This window comes from Mandrillus leucophaeus, unplaced genomic scaffold (assembly GCF_000951045.1).
Source record: "Mandrillus leucophaeus isolate KB7577 unplaced genomic scaffold, Mleu.le_1.0 Scaffold2, whole genome shotgun sequence".
Taxonomy (NCBI): Eukaryota; Metazoa; Chordata; class Mammalia; order Primates; family Cercopithecidae; genus Mandrillus; species Mandrillus leucophaeus.
In genome coordinates this window covers 14,255,895-14,271,386 of record NW_012102031.1, presented here as the reverse complement: position 1 = coordinate 14,271,386, position 15,492 = coordinate 14,255,895, and the positions used below count along the sequence as shown (strand labels likewise).

The following is a 15,492-nucleotide window of genomic DNA, read 5'->3' as shown; positions in this document are numbered from 1 at the left end:
CACAGTCCAGGCCGAGACAGGTAGAGACAGTATTTGCTTTCAGAAGAAATTCACGGCCAGGTGCAGTGGCTCACGCCTGTAATCCCCACACTTGGGAGGCCAAGGCGGGAGGACTGTTTGAAGCCAGGAGTTTGAGACCAGCCTAAGCAACATAGTGAGACCTCATCTCTACAAAAAATTCAAAAATTAGTCAGGTGTGGTGGTGCACACCTGTAGTCCCAACTACTTAAGAGGCTGAGGAGGAAGGATCACTTGAGCCCAGGAGATCAAGGCTGTAGTGAGCCATGATGGCACCACTGCACTCCATCCTAGGTGACAGAGCAAGACCTTGTCTCAAAATTTAAAAAAAAAAAAAAAATTTTTTTTTTTTAAAAGAAATTCACCCTTACAAACCACTGCCCGCCAGGGCAGTTCAGGGCTAGTCTGGTGTGGTGGTAAGGAGACAGCGCTACAGTCCTACAGCCTGGGTTCAAATCCTGGCTCCACCTTTTCTTATCCATGTTGAGACCCTGAGACAGTTCCCTAACCTCTGTAACTTTTGACTGCCTCTTCTGTAATATCAGAATTGTAATAGTACATAAACTTCCAGGGTTGCCATGAGAAGTAATCAATGTGAAGTGCTCAACCCAATACCTGGCACATAATAAGCACTCAATAAAATTTAGTTGTTATTATTAAAGTCTCAACCAGAGGCAAGACACTTTGGGCTTCCTGGTTTATTCAGCAAATAATTCCTGAATATAATCCGGGTCCTAGGCATATAACTGACTATCATTTGGCGTTAAAGCTGTAACAGGAAATGTCCTGCATATAATCTGGGTCCTAGGCATATAACTGACTATCATTCGGCATTAAAGCTGTAACAGGAAATGTACGGTAGAGAAATGAAGGATGTTACAAAGAAGGTGATCTATAATCTGGATGTTGAAGAATGGGGGAAAAGGTGACGTTCCAAGCAGAGAGCAAGCATGAACAAAGGCTCAGAGTCTTAAAATGTGCGGCTCTGGGTTGGGTGAGGTGGCTCCCGCCTGCAGTCTCAGCACTTTGGGAAGCTGTGACAGGAGAATTGCTTGAGCCCAGGAGAGTGAGGTTGCAGGGAGTCATAATACATCACTGAACTCCAGCCTAGGGGACACAGTGAGACCCTGTCTAAAAAGTGTGGCTTTGAAGGAAGAGGGAGACATTTGGTGTTGCTGAAAACACAAGGTCAGATAGGGGATGACAGAAGTGAAGAGAGAAGAGAAGCTGGATAGGGAAGACAGGACCAGTTTAAAAAGAGCCTCAAAATAGCTTGAACCCGGGAGGCGAAGGCTGCAGTGAGCGGAGACCATGTCATTGCACTCCAGCCTGGGCGACAGAGCGAGACTCCATCTCAAAAAAAAAAGCCTCAATGCTACACTAAAGATTTTAGTATTTCTGGCCGGGCGCGGTGGCTCAAGCCTGTAATCCCAGCACTTTGGGAGGCTGAGACGGGCGGATCACGAGGTCAGGAGATCGAGACCATCCTGGCTAATGCAGTGAAACCCCGTCTCTACTAAAAAATACAAAAAATTAGCCGGGCGAGGTGGCGGGCGCCTGTAGTCCCAGCTACTCGGGAGGCTGAGGCAGGAGACTGGCGCAAACCCGGGAGGCGGAGCTTGCAGTGAGCTGAGATCCGGCCACTGCACTCCAGCCTGAGCGACAGCGCGAGACTCTGTCTCAAAAAACAAACAAAAAAAAGATTTTAGTATTTCACCTGAAAGCAGTGAGGACTCATGTAAGTATGGGAGAGACATGACCAGAAAGAGATGATGATAACCTGGTGGCAGAAAAGACCTTTTATAAACCATGGGAGAGCAAACAGTATGTTAATCATTTCACTTATTCCTTTTTTTTTTTTTTTTGAGATGGAGTCTCACTCTGTCACCCAGGCTAGAGTACAGAGGAACGATCTCGGCTCACTGCAACCTCTGCCTCCCAGGTTCAAGAGATTCTCCTGCCTCAGCCTCCCTAGTAGCTGGAATTACAGGCACATGCCTGGCTAATTTTTGTGTTTTTAGTAGAGACAGGGTTTTGCCATGCTGGCCAGGCTGGTCTGGAACTCCTGACTTCAGGTGATCCACCCGCCTTGGCCTCCCAAAGTGCTGGGATTATAGGCATGAGTCACTGCCCGGCCATTCAAATATTTTTGAGCACCTATTATGTGGCAGGCACTGATGCCCAGAGAATATTAAGGTGGGCAAATAACAAACCTGGTCCTGCCCTTCACAGAGCTTACAGTCACAATGGGGAAAGACAGATACTTTTCCAATTAGCCATACAAACAAATAAAAACCAATACCATGATGTAGCTATGTAGGTAAGGCTCATGAAGCTGTGGCAGCATTTAAAAGAGACACCTGGCTTGAGGGAGGAGGGATGTCAAGGAAGACCTGAGTTTTTGTCTAAAGCATGGGTACAAATTAACTAGGCAGGGCTGGGCACGATGGCTCACTCCTGTAATCCCAGCACTTTGGGAGGCCGAGGCAGGCAGATCACGAGGTCAGGAGATTGAGACCATTCTGGCTAACAAGGTGAAACCCCGCCTCTACTAAAAATACAAAAATAAAAAAAATAGCTGTGCGTGGTGGCGCATGCCTGTAATCCTAGCTACTCGGAAGGCTGAGGCAGGAGAATCGCTTGAACCCAGGAGGTGGAGGTTGCAGTGGGACGAGATCGCGCCACTGCACTCCAGCCTGGGCGACAGAGCAAGACTCCGTTTTTGGGGAAAAAAAAGAAATAGAACTAGGCAATCTGAACTTTAAGTTTCAAAAGGACAAACAATAATCACGACTATGTCTGTGCCACCACTGTATTCCCCTGCCAGGCAGGACAGCGAAAGCCAAAAGCTAAGAAAGGGACGGGAGCTCCCTACAAGCACCCAATTACAATATGGCCTGGGAACATCCCCGGGGCTATTGCTTCCTCAGTTTCTTTGTCATCATTCCTCTAGTCTCTCAATTGAATATTACTCTATTCAGAGACCTTCTGATTGCTCTGCCTATAGTATCTACTCTCCCAGTTAGTGTCACAACTTTAATGACCTCGTGCATTTGCTTGTCGTTGACCATCTCCTCCCACTAGACTGTAAGCTCCATGAGGGCAGAAGCCTTGTCTGTCTTGCTTTATGTGTATCCCCAATGCCTAGATCTGTGTCTGGCACATAGGAAGCACTCCACAAATATTTGCTGAACGAATGAGTGAACCCTGAGAAAACTGAAGCCCCGGGTGTGAGGACGTGGGGGGATCGTGGCTGGTCCAAGGCCACTCTGGGGCCGAACTTCGAACCCGTGGCTCCTGACCCTGGCGGCCAAGTCTCGGGAGCTGGGGGCGGCTCACAACCCCTCAGCGTACGCGCGGGCCCCGCAATGGAGGCCAGAGGGTGGGAGAGCCAAGGGTGCCAAAGGCACAGCCGCGGCTCCTCCGGGGCCTCTTGCCCTGCATCCGGCAGGGACCAGCCACGCACTCACCTCGGCGGCTCCACCACCAGCTCTGTGCCGCCACCTCCTCCGCCGCCGCCGCCGCAGCCGCCGACCACGGTGACAGCTCCCTGGGCGCCCGCACTTCCGGGGTCAAACGGCGATTCCGCAGGAGCAGACAGGAAGTCTCGGCCTGGCCCCGCCCCTAGAGCAGAGCAAACTACCGCCGGGAAGCCGGACCCGGGCAGCACCTCAATTCTTAAGACTCCGCCCCACACTCGGCAGTCTGTAGCCACGCCTCCTTCCCCTCCTACGTCCCCTGCGTGATTACACCTCTCGGGAAATCCAAGTTGGGTACCTAAGAAGGCGTCTCGGAATCCCAGGCTTCCACCTTCTGCCCGACCTTCTTAGTCACCGTTTTACATATTTAATCCAGAAGAGAAATTTTAACAAGTCAAAAGCGCTAACATAATATTAAGCAGATGTACGAGTACAGACTGCGATTTCGTTTACGAGAAATTCTGGAACAGACAGAACTCATGAGTGGTGATGGTGTTAAGATTGGTGGTTTCCTCTGGGGCTGTGGACTGGGAGGGGCCACAAGTGAGGCTGGGGTCACCCCTGTCTTCATCTCGGTGGTAGCCATGTAGATGTGTTCACTTTGGAAAATTCATCAAATTGTACACTTAAAATTTGTGCACTTTTCTGTATGTATGCAATACAGGTTTTTTTTGGTTTTTGTTGTTTTTTTTAATGAAGGTACAAGTATAGCTATCCTGAGAGAAGGATGCAGTTTTTCTACAGAATGTCTCAGGTAATGTAGATTTAGTGGTTCCTAAGTCTGGCTATGGATCAGAATCATCACAGAAAACTTGTTAAGAACGCACATCCCTGGCTTCATCTCAGTGCCTGGCACACAGTAAGAATTCAAAACCAACCACCATCATTATTGGGGTGTTATAGAAGCCCCCGAATGGAAAACACAACCCTACCCTGGGATTGTGAAATATTTCCCAGGACCCTCCTGCCAACCCCTGCTATCTGCACTAGGGCTACAAGTAATGCTTAGTCCAGTGCCTGTCCTCAAGGAGCTTACAAAATAGGGAGTGCAAGAAAACCAATAGCAACGAGTCAATGTGATGAATGCAAGGTGCTGAGGAAATAGGAGAGATGGCCTGTAAACCAGAAATGAGATGAGAGGAGCTGGATTTTATATTAGTTTTGTATTGCTGCATAACATATTACCACAAACTTACAACAACACACTGCTTGCCACTTATAACAAACACATTTATTTATTTATTTTGAGACAGAGTCTCACTCTGTCACCAGGCTAGAGTGCAGTGGTACGATCTTGGCTCACTGTAACCTCCGCCTCCCAGGTTCAAGCGATTTTCCTGCCTCAGCCTCCCAAGTAGCTGGGATTACAGGCACGTGCCACCACCCCCAGCTAACTTTTGTATTTTTAGTAGAGATGGGGTTTCACCATATTGGCCAGGATGGTCTCGATCTCTTGACCTCGTGATCTGCCCACCTTGGCCTCCCAAAGTGCTGGGGTTACAGACGTGAACCACCACGCCTGGCCAACAAACACATTTATTATCTCACATTTTCTGTGGGCCAGGAATCTGAGGATGGCATAGCCGGCTCCTCTGCATCAGGGTCACCCACAAGACTGCAATCAAGGTATCAGCCAGGGCTGGAGTCTCATTTAGAGCATCAACTCAAAAAGGGTCTGCTTCTGAGTTCCCATGGCTACTGGCTAAATTCAGTTCCTTAATGGTTGTTGGACTAAGGGTCTCAGTTCCTAGCTGGATTTTGGCCAAAGGCTTGTCACGTAGGCTTCTCCAGTGTAGCAGCCTGCTTCATCAAAGCATGAAAGCCTAAAAGTTAACAGGGAAGCCAAGAGTGGTGGCACATGCTGGTAGTTCCAGCAGGTTGGGAGGCTGAAGCAGGAGGATTGTTTGCCCCTGGGAGTTCAAATAGAGCCTGAGCAACATAGCAAGACCCAGTCTCTAAAAATTAAAAAAAAAAAAAATTCAAAGAAGGCAGTAGGGGCTGGGCATAGTGACTCATGCCTATAATCCCAACACTTTGGGAGACTGAGGTAGGAAGATTGCTTGAGCCCAGAAGTTTGAGGCCATCCTAGGCAACATAGCGAGACTTCGTCTCTACAAAAAAAAATTTAAAATTAGCCAGGCATGGTGGTGCATGCCTGTAGTCCCAGCTGCTTAGGAGGTTGAGGCAGGAGGATTGCTTGAGCCCGGGAGTTCGAGGCTGCAGTTAGCCGTGATCACACCACTGCACTCCAGCCTGCACAACAGAGCAAGACCTTGTCTCAAACAAACAAAAGGAGGCAATGGGAGATTCTATTAGCAAGAGAGAAATTACAATCTCATGTAACCTAATCATGAAAGTGACATCACTTTTGCCATGTTCTATTTGTTAGTAGCAAGTGACAGGATTTGCCCACAGGGGATTACACAAGGGCAGGAATACCAAAAGATGTAAATCAATGGAGGCCATTCTAGAGTCTGCCTGCCACAGATACTTAGAGGACACATATCAACCCCAGGTCTGCAGCAGAGGAGGTAGAGGTGCAGAGAGATAAAGACAATTGTGATAGTAATGACCACATTTGTCAAACCCTTGCTTCATCCCAGGCACTGGAATAAGCATTTAATATACATTATCTCTTTGACTTTTTTTTTTTTTTTTTTTACTGAGATGGAATCTCACTCTGTCACCCAGGTTGGAGTACAGTGGCACGATCTCGGCTCACTGCAACCTCTGCCTCCCAGGTTCAAGCCATCCTCCTTCCTCAGCCTCCCTCGTAGCTGGGACTACAGGCGCATGCTACCACAGTGGGCTAATTTTTGTATTTTTAGTAGAGACAGTGTTTTGCCATGTTGGCCAGGCTGGTCGCGAACTCCTGACCTCAGGTGATCTGCCCATCTTGGTCTCCCAAACTGCTGGGATTACAGGTATGAGCCACTGAGCCAGGTGCTCCTTGACTCTTTGTAAGAATGATAAGAGGTAGATGCTATTATTACCCCATTTTAAAGAGAGGTTTAAAGACTAGACCAGAGTCACAGAGCTGGTAAGTGGGTGGAGTGGGGATTTGAATTCAGCCCTGTTTAACCACAGAGCCTGTCCTCATAACCTCCCTACCAAGAGCCCTTCCCAAGCTCCAAGAGGTCTCAAGTGCCACAAGCTGTGTCAGAACAGTGAATGTTTCCCTTTGTTGCTGTTAGTATTATTATTTTATTTATTTAGAGATAGGGTCTCCCTCTGTCACCCAGGCTGGAGTGCAGTGGCGTGATCATGGCTCATTTCAGCCTCTGCCTCCTGGGCTCAAGCAGTTCTCTTGCCTCAGTCTCCTGAGTAGGTGTGACTACAGGCATGCACCACCATGCCTGGCTAATTTTTAATTTTTTTGTAGAGATGGTTTCTCAATATGTTGCCCAGGCTAGTCTTGAACTCTTGGGCTCAAACAATCCTCCCACCTCAGCCTCCCAAAGTGCTGGGATTACAGCCACCATGCCAGTCTGTTGCTGTCATTTTTGGAAAACTGATCTTCTACTGACATGGAAGGGACAGAAAAAGGTGCCAGAAACTGTGTGTTTTGTTTTGTGTTGTTTTGTTTCTTCTCTGTCATTCACACACACTGGACGCATGGAAAACGCAATCTGTATCCTGGTGACTGGTTGGGAGAAAATCACATACAGCAGTCTTTGGTCCTTAAAATAATAATTCCGGAAAAAATATATGCACTGATTCCATCTTTTTCTATGGGTACAAAGATGTTCATATCACAAAGGTTTTGGAACTAAATAACATGACTGTAAGAAGTCAAAACATCCAATAAGTCACCAACTTCTCCAAATGTATCTGTTTTCTCATCTGTTAAACAAGATAGTTAATATCCACCTCATCATTAGAAGGCTTAAGGCTGGATGTGGTGACTCGTGCCTGTAATTGCAGCACTTTTAGAGGCTGAGGTGGGAGGATTGCATGAGACCAAGAGTTCGAGACCAACCCGGGCAACATAATGAGACTTATCTCTCAAAAAATAAAAATAAAACTAGCTGGGTGTGGTGGCACACACCTGTAGTCCCAGCTACTCTGGAGGCTGAGATGGGAGGATAGTTTGAGCCTGGGAGGTGGAGGCTGCAGTAAGCTGTGGGTGTGCCACTGCATTTCAGTCTCAAAACAAAACAAAACAGAAGGCTTAAATGAGATAATATAGACAATGCCAAGAACATAGTAGGTGCTCGAAAAATGTTAGTGAAAAGGAAGGAAGGAAGAAAGGAGACTCCCTATCAGCTGGAGTGTTAACTTTTACATTTCTTTCATCTTTCTCCCTTGCCAAAAAAGCTTAATGAGGAATGTTGGTTTACAAAGGACACATTCTTGTCTGAGCTAATATGTGTCCAACTGAAATTAAATTTAAAAGCCGGGTTAACAGGAGAGGCCTCAAATCATGCATAAGTCATTTGCAAACATGCAAATACAGAGTAATTTCTTGGCCTGGCTTCTCCTCTAGGTTAAAAGAAAAACAACTAAGAACAACTATTTGGGTTGGCAAAAGAGAGGAGTGTCCATGGTTCGTATAATCAACAAAGTCTAGGGGTAACTAGGGAGAAAACTGTCAATATTCAGTGCTACAAAATAGACACTGAAACATCTAGGTCTGAGTCTTGCTTGGCCCAGACACTGAGTCACCTCAGATGAATCAGTGTTCCCTTCTTTTGCATGTCAGTCCTCCAGCAAGCATGTGTTTGCAGAGCACTCATTGTTGAGATTAGCTGTTGTTTGGCATCCAGTGTTTATTTCCTCTGTTTTCCTACCAATAGCAACTTGATCACTCCTTAGGGAACCGTCACTCCCATTTCAATATGTATGGAGTGGCATTGACCCCTTACCCAGAGTTTAAATGTCCAAAATTGTATTAGTCATCTAGGGCTATGCAACAAATCATCCCAAAATACAACAGTTTAAAACAGTAATCCCAGCACTTTGGGAGGCTGAGGAGGGCGGATCACGAGGTCAGGAGATTGAGACCATCCTGGCTAACATGGTGAAACCCCGTCTCTACTAAAAATACAAAAAAACTAGCCAGGTGTGGTGGCAGCGGGCGCCTGTAATCCCAGCTACTTGCTAGGCTGAGGCAGGAGAATTGCTTGAACCCGGGAGGCAGAGGTTGCAGTGAGCCAAGACCACACCACGCACTCCAGCCTGGGCAACAGAGCAAGACTCCATCTAAACAAAACAAAACAAAACAGTAATAATAGTTTTTTAGGCCAGGTGCAGTGGCTCATGCTTGTAATCCCAGCACTTTGGGAGGCCAAGGTGGGAGGATCACTTGGGCCCAGGAGTTCAAGACTAGCCTGGGCAACATAGTGAAACCCCATCTCAATTTAAAAAAATAGTTTATTATCCCATATGGTGTCTGTGGGTTGGGAGTTCCAAAGTGGCTTGGCTGGGTGGTTCTGGCTTAGGGTCTGTCAGGAAGATGCAATCAGATGTCAGCTAGGACTGAAGACTTGATTAGAGCTGAAGGATTTACTTCTGCGGTGGATCGTTTACTCGCATGACTGCTGGGTTGGTACTTGGCTATTGGCAAGGGGCCTCGGTTCCTCTCTACAGGGCTAGTTGAGTGTCCCCACCACATGGCCCCTGGCATCTCTCAAAGCGAACAATCTAAGAGATCAAAGCAGAAGCACCAATGTCTTTGTGGCCTAGCTTTAGACGTCACAAACTATCACTTCAGCCACATTTCTACTGGTCACATAGGCCAGTCTTGATTCAATGTGGGAGGGGTCTTACTATACAAGGGCATGGATATCAGAAGGCAAGATCACTGGGTGCCATCTTGGAAGCTGCCACATCAATCTAATATGAGCCTGGATAAATGGCATATTCTAAACCTTCAGTCACAGTGATTGGCTCAAGAGTGGATACATGATGTTCAATTGTTTTTTTTAAGAGACAGGGTCTATATTGCCCAGGCCAGTCTTGAACTCCTGGTCTCAAGTGACCCTCCCGCCTCAGCCTCCCAAAGTGCTAGGATTACAGGCATGAGCCATTCCATCCAGTCTGCCAAATCTATCCAGTGATACCCAATTCTGGTATCTTTATTTGAAATCAAAAGGAAAGAGAAGCTCTCCTTCTGATGAGATTGTTAGCAGTAAGAATAAACTTATGCTGGCTGGAGGCCACCACATAGAACCTGAGAATGAAGCCAACTCAGAGAACTGCAGAGCCAAGAAAAGGAATGATAAGCAGAGAGAGAATGAAAGAGAGAGATGACATCATTTGAACCCTGGATCTAGGCAAACCTGAATTCAGGTACCCTGAGGCTTTTCTCATGCCTGTTTTGCTTAAGCCATTTTGAGTTGGGCTTCTGTCCTAATACAACTTTTAGGTGCTCAGTCCTTCTCCTGTTTAGTTGACCAGCCTTTTCTAAAGATTATGACTGGTACCCACTGGGGCAAGAGGGGTGAGATTGTTAACTGTTCAAGATCATGACCAGAAACAGTGGCTGGCATTTCAAGTTGCTAGATTAGGGATAAGGAGATATTAGCTTCTGGATAGACCAGGTATACCTTGGGTACCCACCAATTGGTATTCTTTTATTAGACCAGTGGTGTTCTGGAGAGGTACATGGTAAAGAGGTAGCTGATGGATTGGTTGTACAGTCTAATGATGTAAGTGTTAAGCCCATTTATATCCCTTAATTACTAGGCAAACTGGACAAGTTGCTTAGCTTATCTAAGCCTCTGTTTCCTTAGCTGTATAATAATGCTTGTTCAACCTACTATAATCACTCAGCAACAAATATTCATTGAGCACCTACCATGTGCCAGTTATCATCAATAAAGTAACGATTCAATTCCAGCCTTCAAGGTTTTCACAGTCTTGTCAGAAATATGAATAAAACATAAATTATATAGCACGGTTTAAGAAGTATTGTGATAGGCATATACATAATGCTTTGAGGTCATAAGGGAAAAACCTTTTTTTTTTTTGAGACAGAGTTTTGCTCTTGTCACCCAGGCTGAAGTGTAATGGTGCAATCTCGGCTCACTGCAACCTCTGCCTCCCAGGTTCAAGTGATTCTCCTGCCTCAGCCTCCTGAAGTAGCTAGGATTACAGGCACCCACCACCATGCCCTGCTATTTTTTTGTATTTTTAGTTGAGACGGGGTTTCACCATGTTGGCCAGGCTGGTCTTAAACTCCTGACCTCAGGTGATCCACCCGCCTCGGCCCCCTAAAGTGCTGGGATTACAGGCATGAGCCACCGTGCCTGGCCAAAAGTTTTTTTTTTTTTTTTTTTGAGACAAAGTCTCACTCTGTTTCCCAGGCTGGAGTCCAGTGGCACCATCATTGCTCACTGCAACCTGGGACTCCTAGGCTCAAGTGATCCTTCCACCTCAGCCTCCCAACTGGTATTGCAGGTGTGAGCCACCACACCCAGCCAGGAAAAGCATCGTATGTAGTAGGATATACATGGACTCTCTGGGGAGGATGCTGTTTAATCTGAGTTTTCAGGAAATCTAGGAACTGACAGGTTAGTAGAACTTAACAAGGAAAGGAGCAAAGACCCAGAGGTGTAAAAGAAGATGGACCATTCAGGTAATTGCAGTAAATGTGTATAGCTTGAATCTCAGAGTTTAAGGGCATTTTAAGGAGAGGCCAGATTATGGAGGGCTTTGTGGACCATGCTAAGCAACTGATGGTGGGGAAGGTCCTGGAGGGTTTGAATGGAGCTGAGAAATTTTTAGAAAGATAACTCTAGTAGTCAATGGTAGGCAGTCTTGTGAAAAGAATAAAAGAAAAAAAGATAACTCTAATAGCCATGGCAGTGGACAGAATAGATGATAGCAAGAATGGAGCTAGGGCTGGTGCAGTGGTTCACATCTGTAATCTCGAGAGTTTGGGAGGCCAAGATGGGAGAATCACTTGAGCCCAGGACTTTGAGACCAGCCTAGGCAACATAGAGAGGCCCTGTCTCTTCAAAAAAATATAAAAAGTTGGGTGTGGTGGCTCACGCCTCTAGTACCAGCTACTTGGGAAGCTGAGGCAGGAGGATCACTTGACCCCAGGAGGTTGAGGCAGCAGTGAGCCATGATGATGCCACCGCACTCCAGCCTGGGTGACTGGCTGACAGAGCAAGACCTTGCCTTAAAAAAAAAAGATAAAAGAATGGAGCTAGGCCTGTGTCACAGTTATCTGTTGCTGCATAATAAACTACCCCCAAATTTAGTGGCTTATAAAGATGTATTATGTCTCATGATTCTGTGAATTGGCTGGGCTAAGCTGAGTGGTTCTTCTGCTCCACGTAGTGTCAGCTGGTGTTATCATTTGGTTACACTGAGTTGCATGCTCATTTGAGGCTGGAACGTCCCAGACAGCATCATTCATATGTCTGGCATCTGAGTTGGGGTGGCTGGAATAGCTGGCAGCTGGGTGGGGCTCTCTTGCCACATGGTCTCTCTCATCATTCAGTAGTCTAGTCCAGCAGTTTTCAAGCAGGGGTGATTTTCTCCCACAGGGGACATATGGCAATGTCTGGAGACATTTCTGGTTGTCACTACTAGAGGAACTAGGTATTAGAGGCCAGGGATGCTGCTAAACATCCTGCAATACATAAAGCAGCCTCATCACAAAGAACTATCTGACCCAAAGTATTAATAATCATGAGCTTGAGAAATGGTGGTATAGCTGGAGCTTCTGTGTGGTGGTTTAGACCCCAAGAGGGTAAAAAATGGAAAACATTTCTTTTCTTTTCCTTCTTTCTTTTTTTTTTTTCTTTTGAGACTGAGTTTCACTCTGTTACCCAGGCTGGAGTGCAGTGGCATGATCTCAAGTCACTGCAGCCTCCACCTCCTGGGTTCAAGTGATTCTCCTGCCTCAGCCTCTAGGGTAGCTGAAATTATAGGCACTTGTCAACACACCCAGCTAATTTTTGTATTTTAGTAGAGATGGGGTTGTACCATGTTGGCCAATCCTCAGCCTCCCAAAGTGCTGAGATTACAGGTGTGAGTCACTGTGCCTGGCCTGTTTTTTGTTTTCTTGAGACAGAGTCTCACTTTGTCACCCAGGCTGGAGTACAGTGGTGCCAACACGACTCACTGCAGCCTCGACCTCCTGGGCTAAAGCAATTCTCCTGCCTCAGCCCCACCAAGTAGCTGGGACCACAGGTGCATGCCACCATGCCCAACTAATTTTTGTATTTTGTGTAAATATGGGGTTCTGCCACGTTGCCCATGCTGGTCTCGAACTCCGGGGCTCAAGCGATCTACCTGCCCTGGCCAACCAAATTGCTGGGATTACAGGCAGGAGTCACCGTGCCTAGCCAAGAAACTGCCATATTTCTTTTCTTTTCTTTTCTTTCTTTTTTTTTTTTTTTGAGATGGAGTTTCTCTCTTGTTGCCCAGGCTGGAGTGCATTGGCTCCATCTTGGCTCACCACAACCTCCACCTCCCGTGTTCAAGCAATTCTCCTGCCTCAGCCTCCCAAGTAGCTGGGATTACAGGCATGCACCATCATGCCTGGCTAATTTTGTATTTTTAGTAGAGACGGAGTTTCTCCATGTTGGTCAGGCTGGTCTCAAACTCCCAACCTCAGGTGATCCGCCTGCCTTGGCCTCCCAAAGTGGTGGGATTATAGGCATGAGCCACGGCGCCTGGCCGAAGCGTCATATTTCTTTTTATGTATGTATGTATGTATGTATCTTTGTAAGACCTCTCAGGGATGAATGAAGCTGCCATTTTTCTCAAGCCCTAGGCTCTGGAACGCCACACTATCACTTCGTCCACATTCTATTGGTCAAAGCAAGTTACAAAGCCAGCTCTGATTCAAGTGGAGAGGAATTAGTCCTTCTTCCCCATCCATGGGCAACTACTGGTCTGTTTTCTGTCTTACAGATCTTGGTGACTGTTTTAACAGGAAATCAACCACAGCCAGCGAGACCATTTAATAAAAAAGATTCATGTGAGAAGTAATAGCAGTGTGAGCTCAACCATTGGCAAAGTGTCCTCATGAGAAAATGAAATAATGGCAGTTGAAATCTCTTTGCAAAGTGTCACATAAATATATTAATTTCATAATCCACACTGTCCTCAGCCAGGAACTGCTGTCCCCAGCAGCTTTCTGTTAAGCCAGGTTTTCTTTCGATAGGCCTCCATTCTGTGTCTGTCCAATCCCCCTGGCCTCTGTCGGATTCATCAAAGCTTCTGCTGACTCCAGAAGATTCTAGAGAATGATCACTGCAGTGAAAAGTCTCAAATCATCCCCCAGGGCCCCTAATAACAAAACATCTGCTTGTCATTGTCTCCTACCCCTTTTGGTTTTAGTGAGAAAACAGTGTTAAGTGATGATAATGGTAAACAACTTAAAAACCAGGTCTCCTAGCTTCCAGGAAGAGAGCTTTAATTTGAAGGCAGTTAATTATCCATTCATTATAATTTACAAATAGTGGTTGTCTTGCCTCCTGTCACTGGTCTGTGAACAACAGTCAGAAAGACGAAAAAAAAAAGTCAGAGTTAACACGTTTTAGAAATCAGAGGGCAGAGAATCCCCTAAATCGAAGAAAACGCTTACAGAACATGTAACTCAAACCTCTCATTTTATGGATGAGGAAACTGAGGCCCAAAGAGGGAATGGGACCTTTCAGAATTACCCAGCAGTGGGGGAGATGGCAGAATGGGCACCAGAACCAAAGTTTCCATGCTGGCTCTAGCCTAAAGCCCCACCCAGGGAGATGAAAGGGTGGCCCTGTCTGCTTCCATGCAGCCTGGAGACTGCACTCAGACCACCCATCAAAGTGGCAGTTGGCATGTTCAGGTCTCTCTATAATCATCAGGGTGGGACAATAAAGCCACAGAACCAGGAGGTAGAAACAATTCCTCAAACGCTGGGATGTGGTTTAAATTCAGAGGGGGTTGGGGCAGCGAGCATTTTGCTTCACGTCAAGATTTAACATTTTTTATTTGGTAGCATCTTGTACATTCTTTTTTTTTTTTTTTTTTTGAGACAGGGTCTTGCTCTGTTGCCCAGGCTAAAGTGCAGTGTCAGTGATCACAGCTCAATGAAGCCTTGACCTCCTGGCTCAAGCAATCCTCCTGCCTCAGCCTCCTGAATAGCTGGAATTACAGGCGCAAGCCACTGTGCCCAGCTATTTAAAATTTTTTTTTTCTTAGAGATGAGGTCTTGCTCTGTTGCCCAAGCTGGTTTCAAACTCCTGGACTCAAGCGATCCTCACAGCTCAGCCTCCCAAAGTGTTGGGATTACAGGCGTGAGTCACCATGCCCAGCCACATCTTGTACTTTCCATGTAGGATCTGAAAGGAAGGAATTTCAAGAGGTCTCCGGCTATCCTGGTGATGGGAAAGATTGATACTTGGCAGTTTTGGCCATTAAACCTGGGGTTTCAATCCAGTGGAATATCGCCAGCTCTTCAGCTTTCCTTGAGAGAGTTTGAAAAGAAGTTACTGGAAGATTTACCTTGACCATCATGAAAAGAAGGGAACCCTACTTTCTCTTCTTGCTGAGTATCTACTCTCTGGGCTTGCATAGTCCCCAGAGATTTCAGTATGCCGCTGCTCTGACCTAATTCCTTGAGTGCAACGGCCCCTTCACACCTCAGGGAACTAGCCCATGCTGCTTCCTCGGCCTGAAATAACCCCCTGCTCTCCTTGTCAAGGTAAAGCCTCCTCTTCATCTCACCTTTTCCCAGGTTATAATCACTTTCCTGATACACGCATTCCTAGCTAGCTCCCTTCACTTCCCTTGTGTATCACTGGTCACAGCTTATCTTCCTGTATTTATGTGTCGTCAATGAATGATTGACTCCTTCGTTAGACTATGTGTTCTGACAAATTAGAGACCTCATCTGTTTTGTCCACCAACCTTATCCCCAGTGCTTAGCTTGGTACCTGGCATCTTATAGTGTGTAATAAATATTTGCTGACTGAATGATTGAATCAAAGTGCTAGGATAATCTAGACCAACTCTTCCAATTCCAAGTAAGAAACTGTGGTCCAGAGAT

At 46.4% G+C, this 15,492-nt stretch overlaps 1 protein-coding gene across 2 annotated transcripts in view; it reads right to left on the bottom strand.

Moving 5' to 3' along the window:
- ASCC2 (activating signal cointegrator 1 complex subunit 2) overlaps positions 1 to 3,621 on the bottom strand; it is a 55,852-nt gene extending 52,231 nt beyond the window's left edge. For both annotated transcript variants that reach the window (XM_011979109.1, XM_011979110.1), the window contains exon 1: positions 3,489 to 3,621. The gene's annotated coding sequence lies outside the window, so the exon portion shown is untranslated. The remainder of the gene's footprint in view (positions 1 to 3,488) is intronic.
- Positions 3,622 to 15,492: the final 11,871 nt, after the last annotated feature.